Here is a 9,252-nt window from a genome sequence, read left to right on the forward strand (position 1 = left end):
CCTCAATATTTAACAAATTGAATTTGGGGTTTTAAATTAGTTTGTATTAGAATTAATGCTGTGAGGAACATCTTTTATTATTGTTATTTTTAGACACAGGGTTTTGCTGTGTCACTGAGGCTGGAGTGCAGGAGCGTGATCATAGCTCACTGCAACTTTGAACTTTTAGGCTCAAGGGATTCTCCGGCCTCAACCTCCTAAGTAGCTGGCACTACAGGCACATACCCCCATGCCCTACTAACTTTTTAAGTTTTTCATTGAGACAAGGTCTCACTCTCTTGTCTGGGATGATCTCCAAGTCATGGCTTCAAACAGTCCTCCTGCTTTGGCCTATCAAAACATTGGTATTACAGGCGTGAGCCATGACATACAGCTCAGAACATCTTTTATCTAAGTCATTTTCTATATTTCTAATTATATATTTTGAAAAAAGTCTTTAATACAGAATATTTTGGTTAAAATATCAGAACTTTTTTACAAAAGGCCTTTGATTAATATTTCTAAATTGTTCTCAAGAATATATTATTTTACAGTTCAACCAACAGAGCATGAAATGGCCGTGTGTCTCAACCCAGAATACTTTTTAAAAACGTTATACAGTTTTATTCTTCTTTTTACTCTCTAATTTTTTTATTTCAATAACCTTTAGGAGTACAAGTGGTTTTTGGTTACATGGATGAATTGTATAGTGGTGAAGTATGGGATTTTAGTGTACCCATCACCCAAGTAGTTTACATTGTAGCTCTGGGGAAAAGAAAGAGAGATCAGCCTGTTACTGTGTCTATATAGAAAGAAGTAGACATAAGAGACTCCATTTTGTTCTGTATTTGAGATGCTGTTAATCTGTGACCCTACCCCCAACCTTGTCCTTGCAAGAGACATGTGCTGTGGTGACTCAAGGTTTAATGGATTTTAGGCTGTGCAGGATGTGTCTTTGTTAAACAAGTGCCTGAAGGCAGCTTGCTGGTTAAATATCCTGCCCATCCCTGGGCAATGGAACATCTCGATGTAAGACCCGATTGTATGCTTTGTTTACTGAGCAAGGAGAAAACCACCTTTAGGAATAAGGTGGGACTTGCTGGAGCAATGCTACTAAAAGGTTTATGGAGATGTCTGCATATGCATCTCAAGGCACAGCATTTTCCTTTAAACTTATTCATGTCACAGAGATCTTTGTCCATATGTCTTACTGCTAATTTTCTCCCTTCGATGATCCTATTGTCCTGCCACTCCCTTATCTTTAAGATGGTAAAGATAATTATCAATAAATACTAAGGGAACTCAGAGAGCGGTGCCAGCGTGGGTCCTCTGTAAGCTGAGCGCCGGTTCCCTGGGCCCACTTTTTCTTTCTCTATACTTTGTCTCTGTGTCTCATTTCTTTGCTTAAGTCTCTCGTTCCACCTAACGAGAAACACCCACAGGTGTGGAGGGGCAGGCCACCCCTTCAGTAGCCCAATAGGTAGCTTTTGTCTCTCACTGCCCTTATGCTTTTCTCCCTTCTGAGTCTCCAATGTCATTATACCACTCTGTCTGCTTTCACATATGCGTAGCATAGCTCCCACTTGTGAGAACATGCGGTATTTGCTGTTCTATTCCTGAGTTACTTCACTTAGAATAATGGCCTCCAGCTCCATCAAGTTGCTGCAGAAGACATTATTTCATTTTTTTTTAGTGGCTAATATTCTGTGATATATGCATATATATATATATTCCTCTCATCGGCTGATGGACACAGGTTGATTCCACATCTTTGCATATTGTGAATTGTCCCACAATAAACATATGCATGCAGGTGTCTTTTGGATATAATGATTTCTTTTCCTTTGAGTAGATACCCAGAAGTGGGAATGCTGAATTGAAGAGTAGGATCTACTTTTAGTTCTTTGAAAAACCTCCATACTGTTTTCCCTAGAGATTGTACTAATTTGCATTCTCACCACTACTGTGTAAGTGTTCCCTTTTCACCACATCCACACCAACATCTATTGCTTCTGATTTTTAATAATGGCCATTCTGGCTGCAGTGAGGTGATATCTCATTGTTGTTTTTTTTTGCATTTTCCTGATGATTAGTGATATTGAGCATATTTTTATATACTTGTTGACCATTTGTACATCTTCTTTTGAGAAATGTCTATTCATGTCATTTGCCCACTTTTTAATGGATTATTTGTATTTTCCCTCTTATTTGTTTGAATTTCTTGTAGATTCTAGATATTAGTCCTTTGTCTAATTTGTGATTTGCAAATATTTTCCCCCATTCTATAGGTTGTTAGTGTACTCAGATGATTATTTCTTTTGCTGTGCAGAAGCTTTGCAGTTTAATTAAAAGTTTAATAGTTAATTATTTAGTTAAATTATTTGTCACATTTGCTTTTGGGTTCTTCATCATAAATTTTTTCCATAGGCCAACCTTTTCAGGTCTGAGACTTAGGCCTTTAGTCCATCTTGAATTAATTTTTATTTTATATATGGTGAGAGATAGGGATCTAGTTTCATTCTTCTACATTTGGCTATCCTGTTTTCCCAGCACCATTTATTGAATAAGGTGTCGTTTCTCCAGTTTATGTTTTTGTATACTTTGCCAAAGAATATTTGGTTGTAAATGCCTTTATTTGTGGGTTGTCTATTCTGTTGCATTCATGTATGTATCTACGCTTATACCACTACCATGCTGTTTTTGTTACTGTGGCCTTATAGTATAATTTGATGTCAGGTAATTTGATGCCTCCAGACTTTTTGTTGTTGTCGTTTTTTGTGTTTTTTTGTTTGTTTTGTTATTTTTTGGTTTTACTTAGTATGTCTTTTGCTATTCAGACTCTTTTGTGGTTTTACATGAATTTCAGCATTTTTTTTTTTCTAATTCTGTAAAGAATGTCATTGGTATTATGACAGGAAATGCATTGAGTCTGTAGGCTGCTTTGGGCATGAGGCTCATTTTCACAATATCAATCCTTACAGTCCATGATCATAGGATGTATTTCCCTTTGTGTCATCTATGATTTCCTTCAGCAGTGTTTTCTAGTTATCCTTACATAGATCATTCGCCTCCTCCATTAAGTATATTTCTAAGTATTTTACATTTTTGCAGCCATTGTAAAAGGGATTGGGTTCTTGATTTGACTCTCAACTTGGTCATAGTTGGTGTATATGGGTGTTACTGATTTGGATTCATTGATTTTGCAACCTCAGACTTCATTGCATTCACTTATCAAATCTAGGAGTGTTTTGTAGGCATCTTTATGGCTTTCTAGGTATAAGATCATATCATTGGCAGAGATAGTTTGACTTTCTCTTTTCCAATTTGGAAGTCCTTTTTTTCTTTCTCTTGCCCAATTGCTCTGCCTAGGATTTCCAAGTTTTATTTTTTATTTTATTTTATTATCATTATTTTTTTGATATGGAGCCTAGCTCTGTCACCCAGGCTAGAGTGCAGTGGTGTGATCGTGGCTCACTGCAACCTCCGCCTTCTGGGTTCAAGCAATTCTCCTGCCTCAGCCTCCCTAGCAGCTGGGAGCACAGCTGCTGCCACCATGCCTGGCTATTTTTTTGTATTTTTTTTAGTAGAGATGGGGTTTCACCGTGTTAGCCAGGATGGTCTCGATCTCTTGACCTTGTGATCTACCCACCTCGGCCTCCCAAAGTGCTGGGATTACAGGCATGAGCCACCGCACCCAGCCGGGACTTCCCAGCTTTATTAATACCCATGAAATAAAAACTAAAATGGAAAGTAATGATTAGTTTATTTCACATATCTCTCTTATACAGATAAAATTAATTCAGAGTTCTATGTTGAAAATACGTGTTATTCTTTATTGTTTAAATATGAGATCCTGTCTTGTTACAAAAGGAATTTTTAAATTGTTTATAAAATACACATGAATCAAGAAGATAAGTGGAAAGTGTTACCAAAAAATAAACATAAAAAGTATTTGTTAACATAGGGGTCCCTAACCTCCAGGCCATGGACCATTACCAGTCCATGGCCTGTTAGGAACCAGGCCATACAGCAGGAGGTGAGTGGCAAATGAGCAAGCAAAGCTTCATCTGTATTTACAGCCGCTCCCCATCACTCACATTACCACCTGACCTCTGCCTCCTGTTAGGTCAGCAGCACCATTAGATTCTCATAGGAGCATGAACCAAATCCTGCTGTCAGCTGCGCACACTGGAGATCTAGGCTGTGCTCTCCTTATGAGAATCTAATGCCTGATGATATGTCACTGTCTCCCATCACCCCCAGATGGGAATGTTTACTTGAAGAAAAACAAGCTCAGGACTTTCACTGATTCTGCATCATGAGAGTTATGTAATTTATTATTTCATTATATATTACAGTGTAATAACAATATAAGTAAAGTGCACAATACACGTAATGTGCTTGAATCATCCCTAAACCATCCCCCTCTCCCCCAGGTCCATGGAAAAACTATTTCCCACAAAATCAGTCCCTGGTGCCAAAAAGATTGGGGACAGCTGGATTAACAGATATTAGACCCCATTGCCTTGTATTGGACTATAGTAATCTGCAGATATATATTGTGTGAATGACATCCAGTGGTGCCATTTTTTTTCTTTTTTTTTTTGAGAGGGAGTCTTTCTCTGTCACCCAGGCTGCTGGAGGGTGGTGGCATGATCTGGGCTCACTGCAACCTTCACCTCCCAGGTTCAAGCAATTCACCTGTCTCAGCCTCCCGAGTAACTGGGACTACAGATGCCTGCCCCAGGCCTGGCTAATTTTTGTATTTTTAGTAAAGATGGGGTTTCACCTTGTTGGTCAGACTGGTCTCAAACTCCTGACCTGGGGTGATCTACCTGCCTTGGCTTCCCAAAGTGCTGGGATTACAGGTGTGAGCCACTGCGCCTGGCCCGATGGTACCATCTTGCACTGTAAATCATTTTAGGGATACCTGCAGTATTTCATGAAAATTAAAATTTATTTCTAGTGAATTTACAAAGTTGTTTATAAGTAGTATGTTCTTTTTAATTAGTTAATTTGAAATGATCTGTCCTAATTGAGTTCTTATGACTGTGTGAAAAAGGTATTTTCTTTTTTCTTTTTTTGAGACAGAGTCTCGCTCTGTCACCCAGGCTGGATCTCTGCTTGCTGCAAGCTCTGCCTCCTGGGTTGACGCCATTCTCTTGCCTCAGCCTCTCGAGTAGCTGGGACCACAGGCGCCCACCACCACACCCAGCTAATTTTTTTGTATTTTTAATAGAGCCACCACGCCCTGCCAAAAAGAGGTAATTTTCAACATGTAACTATACTAAATACTTTCGAATATTCTTTTCCATAACATTTATCAGAATTGCTAGTAACAGAAACTCACAAATTAGCAGGATGTTTTTTCTTCACTGCCTTTCAAGTATATCTATCCCTTGGAAGAGACTGAAGTGAGAAATTAAAAACATGAGAACTAGAAAGGAAAAATAGTCAAGAACATAGAAATTTTATTTGAATAATTAACACTATGTAGGAAGAGCCAGATAACAATAAACTTTTTATTTTTTAACAAAAGAAATTTTAATATGTTTTACTGTAGCATGACCTTAAAGGAAGGAGAAAAGGGAAGAAATGCTGATACGTTGCCTAGAAAAGATAGTGAACAGTTAAAAAGAAAAGAAAAGGAATGTGGGAAAGAAGTTGAAATGAAACAACAACTCAAACAGACTCTGACATCACTGGTCACAGAATTGAGGGCATTAAGAAAGAATTTGGATTAGGTAAATTAATTTTTGGTGAAAACTGACAGTAAAATTAACAGCCTAAAAATTAAGTTTCATCATGCAAGAGAAACACTCAGAGAAAAGACGTCGGTTTTAGAATGTTTCCAAAGAGACCTAGGCCAAGCACAGTGTCAAAAGAAAGAAATTGAACGAATGTATAAAAATGAACAAAGCAAAGTAAATAAATACGCCAAAGAAGCAGAAATCTATAGAGGACAGATGTGCTCAACTACAAAGAGAAAATAGGTTGCTTTGACAGCAACTGGATGATCCCACAAGAAAGCTGACAGTCAAGAAAAGACAATCAGTACTATCCAAGACCAAATCCATGCTGTTGTAAAAAAATCTAGCTGGGAGTGAAAAGCAGAGTCTTCTGCTAGAAGAGAAAAACAAGGAATTAATCAATGCATGTAATAATTTGAAAGAAAGAATATATCAATGTGAAAAAGAGAAAGAAAAAAGGTAAGTATCAAGAAAGGTATTTTTCAAACTGAAAGAAAATTTAAAGTAATATTTGGTTATGCTAGATGTTATGTATAGTTGAATATAAAAGTATGTAGAATAGCCCAGGCGCAGTGGCTCATGCCTGTAATCCCAGCACTCAGGGAGGTGGAGGCAGGCAGATCACCTGAGGTCGGGAGTTCAAGACCAGCCTGACCAACATGGAGAAACCCCGTCTCAACTGAAAATAAAAAATTAGCTGGGTGCGGTGGCAGACACCTCTAATCCCAGCTACTCGGGGGGCTGAGGCAGGAGAATCACTTGAACCTGGGAGGCGGAGGTTGCATTGAGCCGGGATCGCGCCATTACACTCCAGTTTGGGCAGCAAAACTCCATCTCAAAAAAAAAAAAAGAAAAGTGTGTACAAATACACTTACAATATAAGTGTATTTGCCGTGTTAGCCTAGAAACATACCAGCAAAAAGAAAGAACTGAAATATGCTTTACTTTGAGTAAAGAAATTATATCACTTTGGAAATGTTAAGAGGTTAAGTTACAAGTTTTTGGTAGATACAGACTAATATTTATGATGTAGACACACTGCTAAAATAATATTTGTATGTGGCCACATTTTAAGACCATGATGATGCAGATAAACAGAAATGCCTTGTATCTGAAATGAGTCTTTTGAAATTAAGATTCAATTAGGTGGGTTACTTTTTTAATTCAAGATTTCCCAGGTGAACTGAAGTATATACTGTTGTATCTCATAATACTTTTCATTCAGGGGTTTTTATGTATTTAAGTTGGTATAATTTTATTTTTATTCATATAAATTTGACTTTAATCTGAGACTGTTGCAATATCCCAGTATTATTATGACATCTCAATTGTTTAGAAGCATTTACTTTTTATTAAATCATAATTTGGGACAAATGTGAATTTCCAGCAAAACCATATTTGATTTAATCTTACCACTAGTATTTATAATTTGAATGTTCTTAAAAATAATTTGCCCATAATTTTTATTTCAAGGTTCAATGGCTATCATTTGGATATAACTTTGTCCCACACAAAGATAATTGTGGCTATCTGTGATTGCTTTGTTTGACATTGGTTCCCCATTTTCAATCTAATGGGAGGTGGCAGGATTCACATACAGTGAGAATGCGGTGAGTAGGGAAGAGATTTATAGGAGCTGAGGTCAGGGAGGGAAGTGGAGGCCAGGTGACTACCTAGAGCCTGGAAGGCCAGTGGACTTTTACTTGTATTCTGAGATAGAAATCTATTGGAATGATCTGAGCAGGCAATTGAGGATGTCAGTAGTGAGGTTTCTTTGAGCTTCTAATAAGAAGGAGGAAAAACGTTTTACAATGTTGCATTTTCTACTTCCAGCCCCACCCACATACTGATTTCTTTTTGAGACTTAAGTAGGAAGTTAAGCGTTACAAATGTATCAGGAATGAGTGAATAGTGAACTGAATCTAAGCAGAACACTAACTTGGCAGGAAATAACACCTTCTATGTCCTTAACTGAATTCAGTAATAAAGAAGCATGTATACACATAGGAAAAGAAGGTAAATTCATGTATGTGGTGCTATTTTTCAGAGTACACGTTAAATCTTATTACCATGATTTACTAATAAGGTAACATGTAAAATCAGTAACAAAAATATCTGAACAGGTAGTTATGAGACAACTTCAACAAGAACTGGCTGATACCCTAAAAATACAACCGATGTCAGAGCCTTCTCTAGAGGCTACACCACATTGCCATATTAATTTAGAAGAGACACAGGATTCATAGAAGGAATTAGGTAAAATCAGAAGTCAGGTATGTATGAAACATAACATGTCAATGGTTAATCTATAGGTGGTGGAATAATATCTAATGTTTTAGGATACTAATTGCATTGGATAGTTTTCTTTTTTATTTTTATTGTAATTAATTTTACTATCTTTATCGTGCACTTATTTCTTAACCTCTGATTTTTGTTCTGTCATGTTTTTCTCATAAGTATATACATTTAAAAAATAATATTTACCCTTAAGAAAGTTGGGAATTATACGTCATTCCTCACAGAAGTTGAGAGAGTTTTTTTCTTGAAACCATTATTTTTTAGCTGTTTCTCTACTGTCATAGTAAGGCAAACCAGATTAAAATCAGAGGATGTTTAATATAATGTTCCAAAGAAGTGTCTTACTGCTTGTCGTTACTTTCATGAATGGGTACAAAATCTGTGTCTGTTTATTGCATGAATTTCAGGATAAGTTGTACAGAAAGGCCATTAAACTCTTCTTCAAAATGCAAATGTTTTAGATTAATTTACAAAGTACTTGAAATGGTAGGCATTTCCTTCATTTTCGTTTCATTGTAAGTATATTGTAAAAGCATGGAAATACTCAGATCATGTAGAGTATATACATCCAAAGTAGAGAATTAAGAAATGTGTCTAGTAGATCCTGCCATTGGATTTTTTAAAACAACTGTGTTGACGTATAATTTGCATACCATACAGTTCACCCATTGAAAATATACAAGTCTCTTAGTATATTCATGGAGTTGTGTAGTCATCAGCAACATCAATTTGAGAACATCCTGTCAACCCTGAAAGGAAACCCTGCATCATTTAGCCATCATCCACCAGTTTGCCCTTCCTCAGCTCTAGGGAACCACCAGTCTACTTTGTTTCTATAGGGTTGCCCATTCTGGACTTTTCATATCAATTGAATCACAAAACATGTGGTGGTCTTTTGTGACTGGCTTCTTTCATTTAGCATAACTTTTTTTTTTTTTTGAGATGGGAGTCTTGCTCTGTTGCCCAGGCTGGAGGGCAGTGGCGTGATCTCGGCTCACTGCAAGCTCTGCCTTCCGGGTTCACACCATTCTCCTGCCTCAGCCTCCCAAGTAGGTGAGATTACGGGCGCCCACCACCACGCCTGGCTAATTTTTTTGTATTTTTAGTAGAGACGGGGTTTCACCGTGTTATCCAGGATGGTCTTGATCTCCTGACCTCATGATCCGCCTGCCTTGGCCTCCCACAGTGCTGGCATTACAGGCATGAGCCACCATGCCTGGCCTCA

The sequence above is a fragment of the Chlorocebus sabaeus genome, chromosome 21, assembly GCF_047675955.1.
Source record: "Chlorocebus sabaeus isolate Y175 chromosome 21, mChlSab1.0.hap1, whole genome shotgun sequence".
Classification (NCBI taxonomy): Eukaryota; Metazoa; Chordata; class Mammalia; order Primates; family Cercopithecidae; genus Chlorocebus; species Chlorocebus sabaeus.